Source organism: Oncorhynchus keta, chromosome 2, assembly GCF_023373465.1.
Source record: "Oncorhynchus keta strain PuntledgeMale-10-30-2019 chromosome 2, Oket_V2, whole genome shotgun sequence".
Taxonomy (NCBI): domain Eukaryota; kingdom Metazoa; phylum Chordata; class Actinopteri; order Salmoniformes; family Salmonidae; genus Oncorhynchus; species Oncorhynchus keta.
The window spans coordinates 54,675,203-54,687,550 of NC_068422.1; the positions used below are offsets into that span (position 1 = coordinate 54,675,203).

Below are 12,348 nucleotides of genomic sequence, written 5' to 3' on the forward strand. Positions count from 1 at the left end.
CATGGGGCGGCGTACAATTGGCCCAGCATTGTCCGGGTAAGGGGAGGGTTTGGCTGGCAGAGTTGTCCTTGTCCCATTATGCACTAGCGACTCCTGTGGCAGGCTGAGTGCAGGGCGTGGTGACAGTCGCCAGGTTACCTGTGTTTCCTCCGACACATTGGTGCTTCTGGGTTAAGTGGGCATTGCGTCAAGAAGCAGTGCGGCTTGGCTTGGTTGAGTTGTGTTTCGGAGGATGCACGGCTCTCCACCTTCGCCTCTCCCGAGTCCGTATGGAAGTTGCAGTGATGAGACAAGACTGTAACTACCAATTGGATACCACGAAAATGTGGTATATATATATTTTTAAATACAATTACATTTGACATTGACTCCATAAGTTGGCAGGTCTTTCTTAAGCCACCTTAGTGTTATGACTAATAAAACTGACCTCCAAAAGCTGCCGTTTGGATCGTTCCAAAAATTATGAAAGTGATTAGCCTCTATATTCCCTCCAACAGCTTTTTTTCAATAAATAAATTATCAATAATTGATGTTCATCCTCCTTTTTACGTCTAAGATTGGGGGCAACATTTTGATGGTGCAAAATAGTTCAAAAAATAGTTCACTGACCCTATTCACTAGTCTATATAAACAAACCATATAAAACACTTTATTTGACTCTTATTATTATCTATCCTGATGCCTAGTCACTTTACCCTGCCTTCATGTACATATCTACCTCAAATACCACGCACCTCTGCACATTGACCTGGTACTGGTACTCCCTGTATATAGCTCCATTCTTGTGTATTTGATTGTAATTCCTATTGTGTAAAACTCTGCATTGTTGGGGCTTCTAAGCAAGCATTTCACGGTAAAGTCTACACCAGTTGGACCCAAGTGCATGTGACAAATCTAATTTGATTTGAATTAAAACCAATGAGACTACACTATGATACAGCGGCCTACATGCAGAGAGCTCTTCAATATAGTCATGTGTCAGTTCTAAATGGGACATAATCTCCACCACAACAAAAAGACTAGTCATGCATGTCTCTTTTGTTAACTACTCTATATACAGTTAGGTGTGTAGGAAATATGACGAACCAACATTTACTGAAGGCACATATATTGCATGTCAATGAATGACTGAAAAGGCACGCAAAAAAATAACATGTAAAAAAAATACATCTTAAAGAAGAGGTTCATTTACAACGAAGCCTGTTCTCATCATCCACAAAGTGTAACAAGTTGAATTCAGGCTCTAGTTTCAGTACACAATTAATGACTAGTCTGACAGTTGAGGGAGATGCCCTAATTGGAGAATCAGAATATCCTATTTAACTACCTCATTAAGGAATTAGGTTTTAAAAAATGTATCCACTTATATTTGCGAAGGCTTTACTTCTTATACGACGAGCGAAGGCCAGATGGGGCTACAGATGTCTAACTTAATGGAGTATGCACCTAAGAGGAGCCCATTAATGCTAGGACATCTGATTGCATTTGTTTTAAGATCTTGCCGTGGATTTCTCAAAGCTGTCCCAAGGGTCTCCTCTCTGACCTATAGTTTGTGTCGCTCAGCCTGAGTGGGACAGCTGTGTTGTTCCCTTGGTCTGATTCAAGCTGTCCTGATCTCACACACACACACTTTTACTCACTAACTCACACACACACGAGGCCCCAGCACGGAACACCACTACTCATAGCATGTTGTCACTGTTCCTGGCCTGCTTCCTATTTTTATCCCAATACTGTGGACATCTGCATTGGACACTTATTTCACTGATGTTGGTTTGGGGAATGTTGTTATAGTCACTGTGGGCCAAGAGAGTTGCCAAGCTACGGGGCTCATGGGACAGCATTGTCCAGATGCTTCTCCCAAACTAGGAACAATTATCTGCCAAAGGGAACACTGTGCTCTCATTTTCTCTGTGTTCTCTAAGTCTGGGCGCCCAAGTAGCAGGGCACTACCATTTTTTTTCTCTTGTGGCCTGTGGTCTGCCAGATACTATCAGGTCCCAACCTGAAGACATCAACCTTGACATCCCACACTATGCCACTCTTGTCTCTCTTCTCCCCTCCTCTTCTCCTCCTATAGCCGTCGCCTAGCCCCAACCTTACCCCAATGATGGAAATTAAAAGTGACACTCTCCATCCATCTCTCCTTCCCATTCTGTCGTTCATTTTGTCGTTCACCAGCAGCAGACTTGGAGGGCCAGGGTGGTGGAGGTAGTCAGAGAGGGGCTGAAGAAGGAGAGTTGGGGAGCAGTAGGGGCTTGTGGTTGGTCGGTCATCTGGTTAGTTGGAGCAGGACATTTAACTCTGTTTGTTTCGGACATAAATCATGTCACATGGTTGGGCGAGCAAACACAGAAAGCAATCGTTTCCCTCTACCACTGCCCATGTCTGCAGCTGAGGTGTTCCCTTTGACTTGCTGTGTGCTCGACCAACTGCCTGAACCGTGGAGGGTTTCACCCTCTCGTTTCTCCTCTCTCAGTGAACTCTATTCAGAGCAGTCTTTACTAGCCTGTTGTTGGAGGTTTAGCGATGAAGTGCCAGAGTGGAATTTAGCAAATTCCCTGTCAGCAGTCAGCAGCCAGTGTCAGTTTGTGTTTGTTTATGGCAATAAACACTGTCACACTTTGATTCCCACAGTAGACCTCGCTAGATGCTATCTGTCTGTCGTTCCAACGTGAGTTGTTCCCCTTGATGTTTGAACAAATGCAGACGCCGAGACAACGCAGTTGCCAAACTCTTTGATGCAATTAGCCAACAGACTGTGAAGCAGAAAACCTTTGTTGCATTATGTGGCGCGTAGCACCAACAGTCAACACAAAAGGACGGGTGTGATCACTTGACAACTGAGACGCTTTGTTGTCATCGATGTCCTCTGTGTTGTTGTGTCACCAAGGGAAAATCACAAATCTCTTGTGTGAACAAACTGAGGGGTACTGTCAGAGTACTGTTTCGTGCAAACTTGCTTACTGAAATCCTCTGCATTGAAGGGTATAGGTTAGATGTGCACCCCGTTGATTGTTGGCGAGATGTGACATCGGTTCAGAGACATTGAATATCTAAGGCAAAGTTCAGTCAATGACTAAATTATCAGTATGAAGAATTAATATGAAAGAAGAAGAGTCTTCAAAGTGTTTTTGAATGTTATGCAGCTGAAGCAATGTTTGTCTATTATTCATGTGAACATTTTGAAATAAGGTAAGGTACATTTATTTTGGTCACGTCATATCACCTAAATGATTTATTAGAGCATAATGTATATTCACTTAATTGTGTGTTTCTCATAAAAAGCATAGCCACACCGAACAAATTGTACCATTGCACTATAAACTACTAACATTGTTCCATTCTAAAATGCTGCCCCTACAGCAGGTTATTCCCGATTTCTTCCAACTTCCTGTGAGTATCACTTATTAACTTTGAGTTAACTTCACTTAATGAGTGATGGACACAACCTCCCTCATCTACTCCTCTGTGACCACATGAACTCCCCCTCAGGTTATAGCCGACACAGAGTTACATAACCCGGACGAGGGCTACCAGAGGGACCTGTTTCGGAGGGTTGATTGCGATAGCAGACAAACTTCAATCAGAAAGAGCAATAAACAGCCTCTGCCAGGGGCCACGAAGGAGTGGGATGGTTAGAGAGAGAGGGGGAGGGCTGGGAGAGAGAAAGGACCGCGGGAGACGAGTGCGATCCGCGATGGCGAAACCCCGTGAGTTTGCGATGCCAAATCCCAGAGCTATGGACTCCTTTGATTGGTAACCTAGGGGAATATTTTAATGAGCCTCCCTTCCTCCCAACACAAGTCAATAGTTAATGTTGTGTTGCTACTTGAGCTCCTATCTTACTGTGGGTGCACTCTCAGGGCTGGCTGGATTCAATCTGTATTGTGGAAAAAACCCATGTTATAGCTCTATAAAAATTTGAAGGCAATGTTCCCTGCATTTATGGTAAACGCTGCATATGTCAGCGCAATCGGAAATTACATTTACATTTTAAAGCAGATCTTCTGCGATATTTATGCGATACGGATAGAATCCAACCTTTAACCTGTGAGATAGCAGCTTTAAAGTATAAATCTGTTGACATTGTGATTTTGTCATTAAGGTATCTATATTTGAATGCACACTTGTCGATTATGGTCTTGGGCACGACTGCACTACAAGCAAGCAATGAAAGTATATTTCTAAGAATACGTTTGGGTGTTGCAATTCCTAGTGAGCTTCTGTTGTTGTGGTGTATAGCCTCCACTGGTTCGTAAACTATTTGCCGTTGTTCTCCCCTTGGGATGGGGGCTATGCTTGTCTGTGGAGGAGAGTGGGACCAGACTGCCAGCCTGTCCCTGTAACAGGAGAGAGAGAGAGAAAGCCCAGGAGAGAATTGGGGGAGAGATAATGAAGCCAGTCTCCTGTGCTCTCATTAGAGCCCGGGATACAGCCATTCCCTGGAGAGACTACTTAATTAAAGGTCTCTCCTGTTTCCAGCAAAATTCTGGAGAGCCGGCAAAGTGAGCGAATTTAGGAGGGGACACGACCACGGATTAAGGGGGGAAGAGTTGGAGGTTAAAGCAGCAATCAGCAGTTGAAACAATAACAAAGTGTGCTCCCTGCACCTGTTTCGGTAAAAAGCTGAGGGATGGGGCTGCAGAAATGTAACCACTCTCAAATTCATAGACAGAGCTATGAATGTAAGGACTGCATCCATGATATCAAAATTATATTTTTAACCATGTTTTGAGGCTATATAGTGTTTGTTTACAAACATTAGATTAAAACAAGCTTCTGGAGTAAAACAAGGGTTCTGAACACCAGTAAAACATTGAGTAAAACAATGGTTATGATGGGGTATGACATCAGAGGTATATAAAAAGTTATATTCTTCAAGAATCAATGGGTTCATATGATTAATTTATCTGTCCAAACATGGATCTAGCAACTGCAGATTGGCCCTTTAATGTGGCAAGTGTTTGCCAGAGGTTGGGTTATAGAGACTGGAAAGGGAGGGGAAGACAATTTGCAGCACTGTGGGAGTTCTGTAACAAGTAGCAAGGCTGCATCGTCTGACATCGGAGGGACAAACATATGAAGAAAGCTCTTCAGCACTGTGGACTCCCGAGAGACACTATTGGGCTGCCACACACACACAATTTAATTTTTACTAGAACACCTCAAACAGTACCCATGTAATATTATACCATTCAATGCCATTTTTTGTTGTTGTAGGGGGTAGATCAGCTTTAATATTGCAGATAGATTGTAGCTTCCATCAAGGTAATTGTCTGCATCACTTTCAATCACCGATATATTATTTTACAAATATATATTCTCATTGTTTCTACAGATTGTAAATTGAAAATTATTATTTTTGCAAAAAGTATTATTGATCGATTGACTATGACTTTTCAGATCGCCCTGTAGTGCTGCAGTGTCTGCAGGGTTAGCTCCAGGTAAATATTACAATTCTTCAGCCATTCCTGGACCTGTGACTAAAAACAAGCTACATATGGACAGTACTAAAACAAATGATCGAATGATTCTGTCTCTTAGCAGCAAACTCTGCAGAGCTGGGAAAGTTGTATCCCCCATATAAATAGCATTCCATTGGTTGCAAGAATTTTGTATATTAATTTAAATGGAAAAATGAAAAGTTTTAAATCTGCCTGTCATTTTGCGTATAATTTCATAAACCATTCTATGCCTTACCATACAATATCACATCATGCCATATTGTAGTATAATAAAGTGCTACAGTGCACCTAAACATTCAACACCATACCGTATTACAGGCCTTCTTAGATAGAACAAACACTGGCAGAAAGCTATTTAGATCAAGAAGGATTATACCATATTATATTCTGTCTTTGAATGATAGTAACCCACATTGTATTTGTGCTCTGGGATTGGGAAGTCACTCAATTATTCCTTGAATGACTTTGTGAAAATAGATATCCATGAGCAGATCCTGGGCTGATACTGTCAGTAATTAATGTTTTATGATGGGCATATTCTGGTAAATGACCCTATTCCCACATTCATAGTCTGGCTCCATATCTCCCTGATAATGTCAACACCCGTACATTGTACGTGATTAAAAAACGAGTGGATATTTTGGTTCTAGCCAGATGTGATCTGCTTGCGTGAGCGAATGCATCCTATGAATTATAAGTAGAGAGATACCCATTTTCCGCCCCCCCATATTTTACATTTTCCCTTCAGACAGTCTCCTAACAAGGCAAACACTGGTTAATTCTACCTTGAAAATCTAGTCAATAGACAGGGCCTTGTGTTTGAGATTTGATTAGATCTCAATATACCAGCTTTCCTGCATTTGCTCTAAATCCGATTTTGTTTTCCCCAGAGAGCCAGAGCTCTCAAGAAAAGCTCTGTTGTCTCATCGATTGTGATGCTAAACCACACTTACCAAAGCACATCTCCAATGTCTCTGTTTCTGAGCCCATACCAATGAATCAACAGTAAGAACATGGGGGGAAGCAATCTCATTAATGTTGCTTTCCAGAGAGTCTCCCCCAAAACATTGGACAGCTTAACTCTGTGATCGATACCTGTCTTTGTGTTGCGGCTTCACTCGGATTAAGTGATTGTCACAAAACATTAACATTATGTTAGAAAAAAATATCAAGTCCCATCTGGGACTGTTGCTTATGAATGACAACTGTCAGAGTTGCCAAACAATGAAGTGAAATACATTTAGACAGTTAATTCAATATTTAGTCACTGAATGGTACACCGCTCATAAATGGATGCACCCGAGGTTATATGATTATGCAATATGAAATGTACAAAATGTGCTAGATGTTGTGTGACTCTTCTTGTAGCTAAATGGTTTGTAAATTGCTCGCACTTAAAATATAACATCGGTTTAAATTGAGAATGAGTGAAAAACTGAGGATTGGACGATGGATGACCCAGACAGAAACCCTATACATTACAATAATCCATACACTGTACAAGTTTCACACTTATAACTGTTACATAAATTGTCAATTGGTATTAACTATGTAATTGCAAGACCATTTTTCTTCCCCTTGTCCTGGTGGAGTAAGCTTATTCTGGGTTTGGGAAACCGGCCCTACCACATATTTATAAATGGGTTGTCACCCAGGAATGGATCCCCAATCCAAAAGGTGGTTCTGACCTTGTTCCCAGGTCTGTTTCAGTGTAAAAGATAAACACTGGATTATCATATGTGACCAAACAGAAAAAAGGCACGTTTCCGATTTTCTAGATTTGATGTTTTTGTAGTTCACTGAAGTACAGAATCAGAGCCTAAAAATGTATCCTACAGTGCATTCTGAACACATCCACACCCCCACTGGGGTAAAACAAGGCAGTGGGTAATATACCAGCACAGTACGGTCTGTGCACAGAAATGACATGGACATATTTCCCAAACCTGAGGCCATCAGCACTGTGTGTGTGATTCAGCTTTTCTCCAAAGGATCATTTGCAGTCTAGCCACCACGCAGGATATGTATTCATTCCTTTATTTGCGGAGTCATTCTTCATAGGGACCTGTTCTTACCAACTCGTTGTTCTGACAAATGCCATTGCAAGGTGTGAAGCCTATGGTAAAATTCCACGCTGTCTTGTTTAATTGTTTCTCTTCTTCTGTCCTTTGTCTTGGGATAACACATTGTTTGTTTGCTCTGAAATGAAAATAATGCAGTTTAAACAAGATATTTTTAGATACAATATTGGAGAATTTGAGGAATGGAGAGTTACGAGGGGCAAGACATAAGCTGAGGGTTAGGGATTATTCAAAGGGTGTTGTCGAACAATGTTGTTCTCTATCGGTGATGGAAAAAAACGTTTTCCACTCAAGCTTTTTCATTGGATATTGATTTCAGCCTAAAATAGGGAAAAGGTCAATTCATTGTTACTCAACTTCTGATTTTTGCCATGAGCATAATACGTCATCAAATGAGGGTAATTTGACTGAATTTAAAATATGAACCCTAATGTATGTAACCCATAAACAAGAATAACGTCAGCACAAACTAAATTGATAATCAGGCCTTTGTGAACTGACAGAACGGTGTAACCCTAGCTAAATGAGGGGAGGGATGGACATTATAATTAATTGACAGGGCAAATCTGACAGGGCAATCACACTTTGAAAACCCTGTTGTACATTAGCATTTTTCATCATTAATCTTGTTCTGGAGGCAGTGCTGCAGAGTGGTCACTAACTAAACTTAACCCGTACCTTAATCCCACTGCCCTAATGCCTAACCCTAACCTTAAATTAAGACAAAAAAACATGCATTTTTACAATATAACCAAGTTTTACTTTGCAGATGGCCCAACAAGCGTAAATCGCTCAGTTCTGCATCCAGGGCAAAATGTATGACAATAAACATGAACTTGCCTGTCCTTCCACGGCCACTACATCTCGAAGCAGACTGGGCCCATAACAACTGTGACTTACTGATGACGAATCTCAGCTCATTCTAATGACTTCATTATCTCCTCGTCTCTGCTGGTCCGCACTGACCCGGCCCACGGGGCTATATCGGGGTGGAATGTTTGGTTAACAAACTAAGGAAGGAGAGTTTTTAGGTGCACGTCTTCCTAACACGTCCCTGTGCAACTCAGTCTTTAATGTTGGAGGCCCTGCTGCTTTAAACCATGGCGTTCGAGTCCCACTGGGCACAGGCCCTAAATTAGCTGGCCGTCTCAGTGTGCGTGTCCCTTTTAAAATGCTCCTGCTTGTGTTGCAAAGGGGGAGGAGGAGGAGGGAGGTGGAGAGAGAGAAAGAAAGAACGAGCCAGCCCAACTCATTTTATAACTCTGCAGACAGCAGCGCAGTGGAGGCACACTGAAGACCAGCGGAGGATCAGCCTCCCTGCCAATTAATGGAGATGTCTGGGAGGATATGAGAGGAAGGAAACAGAACATGTAAAGTTCACTTATTCTTCGCCTTTGTGAAGCAAGTTTACTTCTTTGCCTTTGTGAAATAATGGTCTTTATTCCTTGTGGTGTGTAGAACTCGGACAGACAAGAACATGTCTATATTTTATTACACCGCCGCAGAGACAAGACGTCCATCCCCCAGGCACAATATTTATTATAGTACATATGTGAATTTTGGTTTAAGATTGAAAATGAGAGAGGAGTAAGCATGCGTACTGCTCACTCAATTAAAGACTGCATATATGAACATGCACAGTGTACAAAACATTAGGAGCACCTGCTCTTTCTGTCATAGACTGACCAGGTGAAAGCTGTGATCCTTTATTGATGTCTACAAATCAGTGTTGATGAAGGGGAGGAGACAGGTTAAAGAATGATTTTTAAGCCTAGAGACAATTGAGACATGGATTGCGTATGTGTGCCATTTAGAGGGTGATTGGGTGAGACAAAATATTGAAGTACCTTTGAACAGGATATAGTATTAGGTTCCAGGCAAACTTCTTTGAGTGTGTCAACAACTGCAACGTTGTTGGATTATTTACGCTCAACAGTTTCCCGTATCAAGAACGGTCCACCAACCAATGGACATCCAGTCAATTTGACACAACTGTGGGAGGCATTGGAGTCAACAAGGGCCAGCATCCCTGTGGAACACTTTCAACACCTTCTAAAGTCCATACCCCAATGAATTTAGGCTGTTCTGAGGGCAGGGGGATATGAAACTCAATATTAGGAAGGTGTTACTAATGTTTTTAACACTCAGTGTAGCTTTCACATGGATTCAAGTGGTCAGTCTATGTAATGGAAAGAGCAGGTGTTCCTAATGTTTTGTACACTCAGTGTAGAATATCATTTAAATATAATTTAAATCATTTAAGTACAGTACAACAAAATGCAATTAGCATCTGACCAGATGGGCAAATAAAACAGTGCAAAAAATGTGCAATTAGTACAATGTACAGTGGGGCAAAAAATATTTAGTCAGCCACCAATTGTGCAAGTTCTCCCACTTAAAAAGATAACGTTTCCATTTGCAAATAAATTCATAAAAAATCATACAATGTGATTTTCTGGATTTTTTTTCTCATTTTGTCTGTCATAGTTGAAGTGTACCTATGATGGAAATTACAGGCATCTCATCTTTTTAAGTGGGAGAACTTGCACAATTGATGGCTGACTAAATACTTTTTTGCACCACTGTGTGTTATTAACTTCTTGCGTCGAGCCATCCCGGATCCGGTATCGTGACTACAGCCTCAAGCTCATTACCATAACACAACGTTAACTATTCATGAAAATCGCAAATGAAATGAAATTAATCTATTTGCTCTCAAGCTTAGCCTTTTGTTAACAACACTGTCATCTCAGATTTTCAAAATATGCTTTTGAACCATAGCTAAACAAGCATTATTGATGCTATTGATAGCCTAGCATAGTATTATGCCTGACATGCCTGACATTCAGCAAGCAACATTTTCACAAAAAACTGAAAAATATTCAAATAAAATCAGATGTTTTCAATGAGGAGACTCTCAGTTAGATTGCAAATTTTGAGTTTTTACAAAAAGTTTATTTGTGTTGACAAATCGCTCCGTTTTCTCCATCACGTTTGGGTAAGAAAAAAAACTAAAATTAAGTCATTAAAACGCAAACTTTTTTCCAAATTTACTCCATAATATCGACAGAAACATGGCAGACCGATGTTTAGAATCAATCCTCAAGGTGTTTTTCACATATCTATCGACGATAAATCCATCGTGGCAGTTGACTTTCTCTTCTGAAGAAATGGAACGCACATGGACCTAGAGATTACGCAATAATTTCGACACAGGACACCGGGCGGACCCCTGGTAAATGTAGTCTCTTATGGTCAATCTTCCAATGACATGCCTACAAATACGTCACAATGCTGCAGACATCTTGGACGAACGGCAGAGAGCATAAGCTCATTCACGGCACATTCACAGCCATATAAGGAGACGATAGAAAAACAGAGCTTCAAAAATTCTGCTCATTTCCTGTTTGAGTTTCCTCTTGGTTTCGCCTGTAGCATGAGTACCATGGCACTCACAGATAATATCTTTGCAGTTTTGAAAACGTCAGTGTTTTCTTTCCAAAGCTGCCAATTATATGCATAGTCGAGCATCTTTTCGTGACAAAATATTGCGCTTAAAACGGGCACGTTTTTTAATCCAATAATGACATAGCGCCCCCATAGGTTGAAGAGGTTAATTTGTATTTGGCCCCCTGCTATTCAGCGGATGTTGACAAAAATGATCCCACTAACGGGATGGGTGCGCCAAGAAGTTAATGACTTATTCTTTATTTTACCTTAGTCTGCAAACATCGTAAATTGTTGGTTATCTGCACGAACCCAGTCTTCAATATCAGTCATCCAGATATCAATTGTCTTAAATAATTTATTTGCTTACTACTTAATTCACAGAAATGCATAAACAAACAGTAGATGGTTACAAGGAAATGATAACGGAGTTTCCCTAGTGGGATAAACCGGCATCGCGGCTTGGTGTACAAAGGGAAGTGGGGGTCGACTGAGATAAGACAACACGCCGTTGATAATTATAACAATTGAAATGCTAATCCTTTACACATGAACGCTCACTCATTCAGGAATAATTGCAATCAATATATATATTTACACTCAGTGTGTCGTCGGGATCTCTGTTGAAAAGTTGGTTTCTGTTGGAAAGTCTGTCCGCTCTCTCTGTCATGGTTAGAATGGATAGTTCAGAGTGACATTCATTCATGTCGTTATAGATAGATGTTTCGGCGGTTGTCGGTCTTCGCGTTCAATGATCCCAAATTCCTAGCTGCAGACTAGTAATTAATATTAAAAGACTTGTTCTTATTCTGTCTGTATCGATAGTCTAAGAGCTTAACCAAGTGGGACGGTTAAAAGATTCAGCAATCGTCTCAAACCTTGGCCCTCTCGTTATCGAGGTAAGCTGGTCTGCAGCCTTTTTCCTCTTGTAATTGAGAGAAACAAGGACTGTTGAGAAATTCTCAAGGTGGGGGTTGTATTCGGAAGAGCAGAAAAAGGCTGTCTCATGACGCAAGGCCCTAACTGTGTTAATGGGGGCGTGCCAGTGACTTAACCTGTTGAATCTAGGGGGTACTATTTTCATTTATGGAAAAATAACGTTCCCAAAGTAAATGGGCTATTTTGTCAGGACAAGATGCTAGAATATGCATATAATTGACAGCTTAGCATAGAAAACACTCTAAAGTTTCCAAAACTGTACAAATATTGTCTGTGAGTATAACAGAACTGATATTGCAGGCAAAAGCATGACAAAAATCCAATCAGGAAGGGACTCTTATTTAGAAAGCTCTGCGTTCCTATGCGTCCCTATTGAGCAGTGAATGAGATATCAACCAGATTCCTTTTTCTAT

General features: G+C 41.0%; 1 long non-coding RNA gene across 2 annotated transcripts; it reads left to right on the top strand.

Annotated features, from left to right (window-relative positions):
* The first annotated feature begins 2,929 nt into the window (after positions 1-2,929).
* LOC118362704 (uncharacterized) lies at positions 2,930-4,194 on the top strand. 2 transcript variants are annotated; one of them, XR_004821254.2, is made up of 3 exons: positions 2,930-3,195; positions 3,367-3,396; positions 3,496-4,194. It is a non-coding gene; the product is annotated as an uncharacterized LOC118362704 (long non-coding RNA). The 2 variants fall into 2 exon arrangements; XR_008070711.1 differs by having other exon boundaries at positions 3,367-4,194.
* Positions 4,195-12,348: the final 8,154 nt, after the last annotated feature.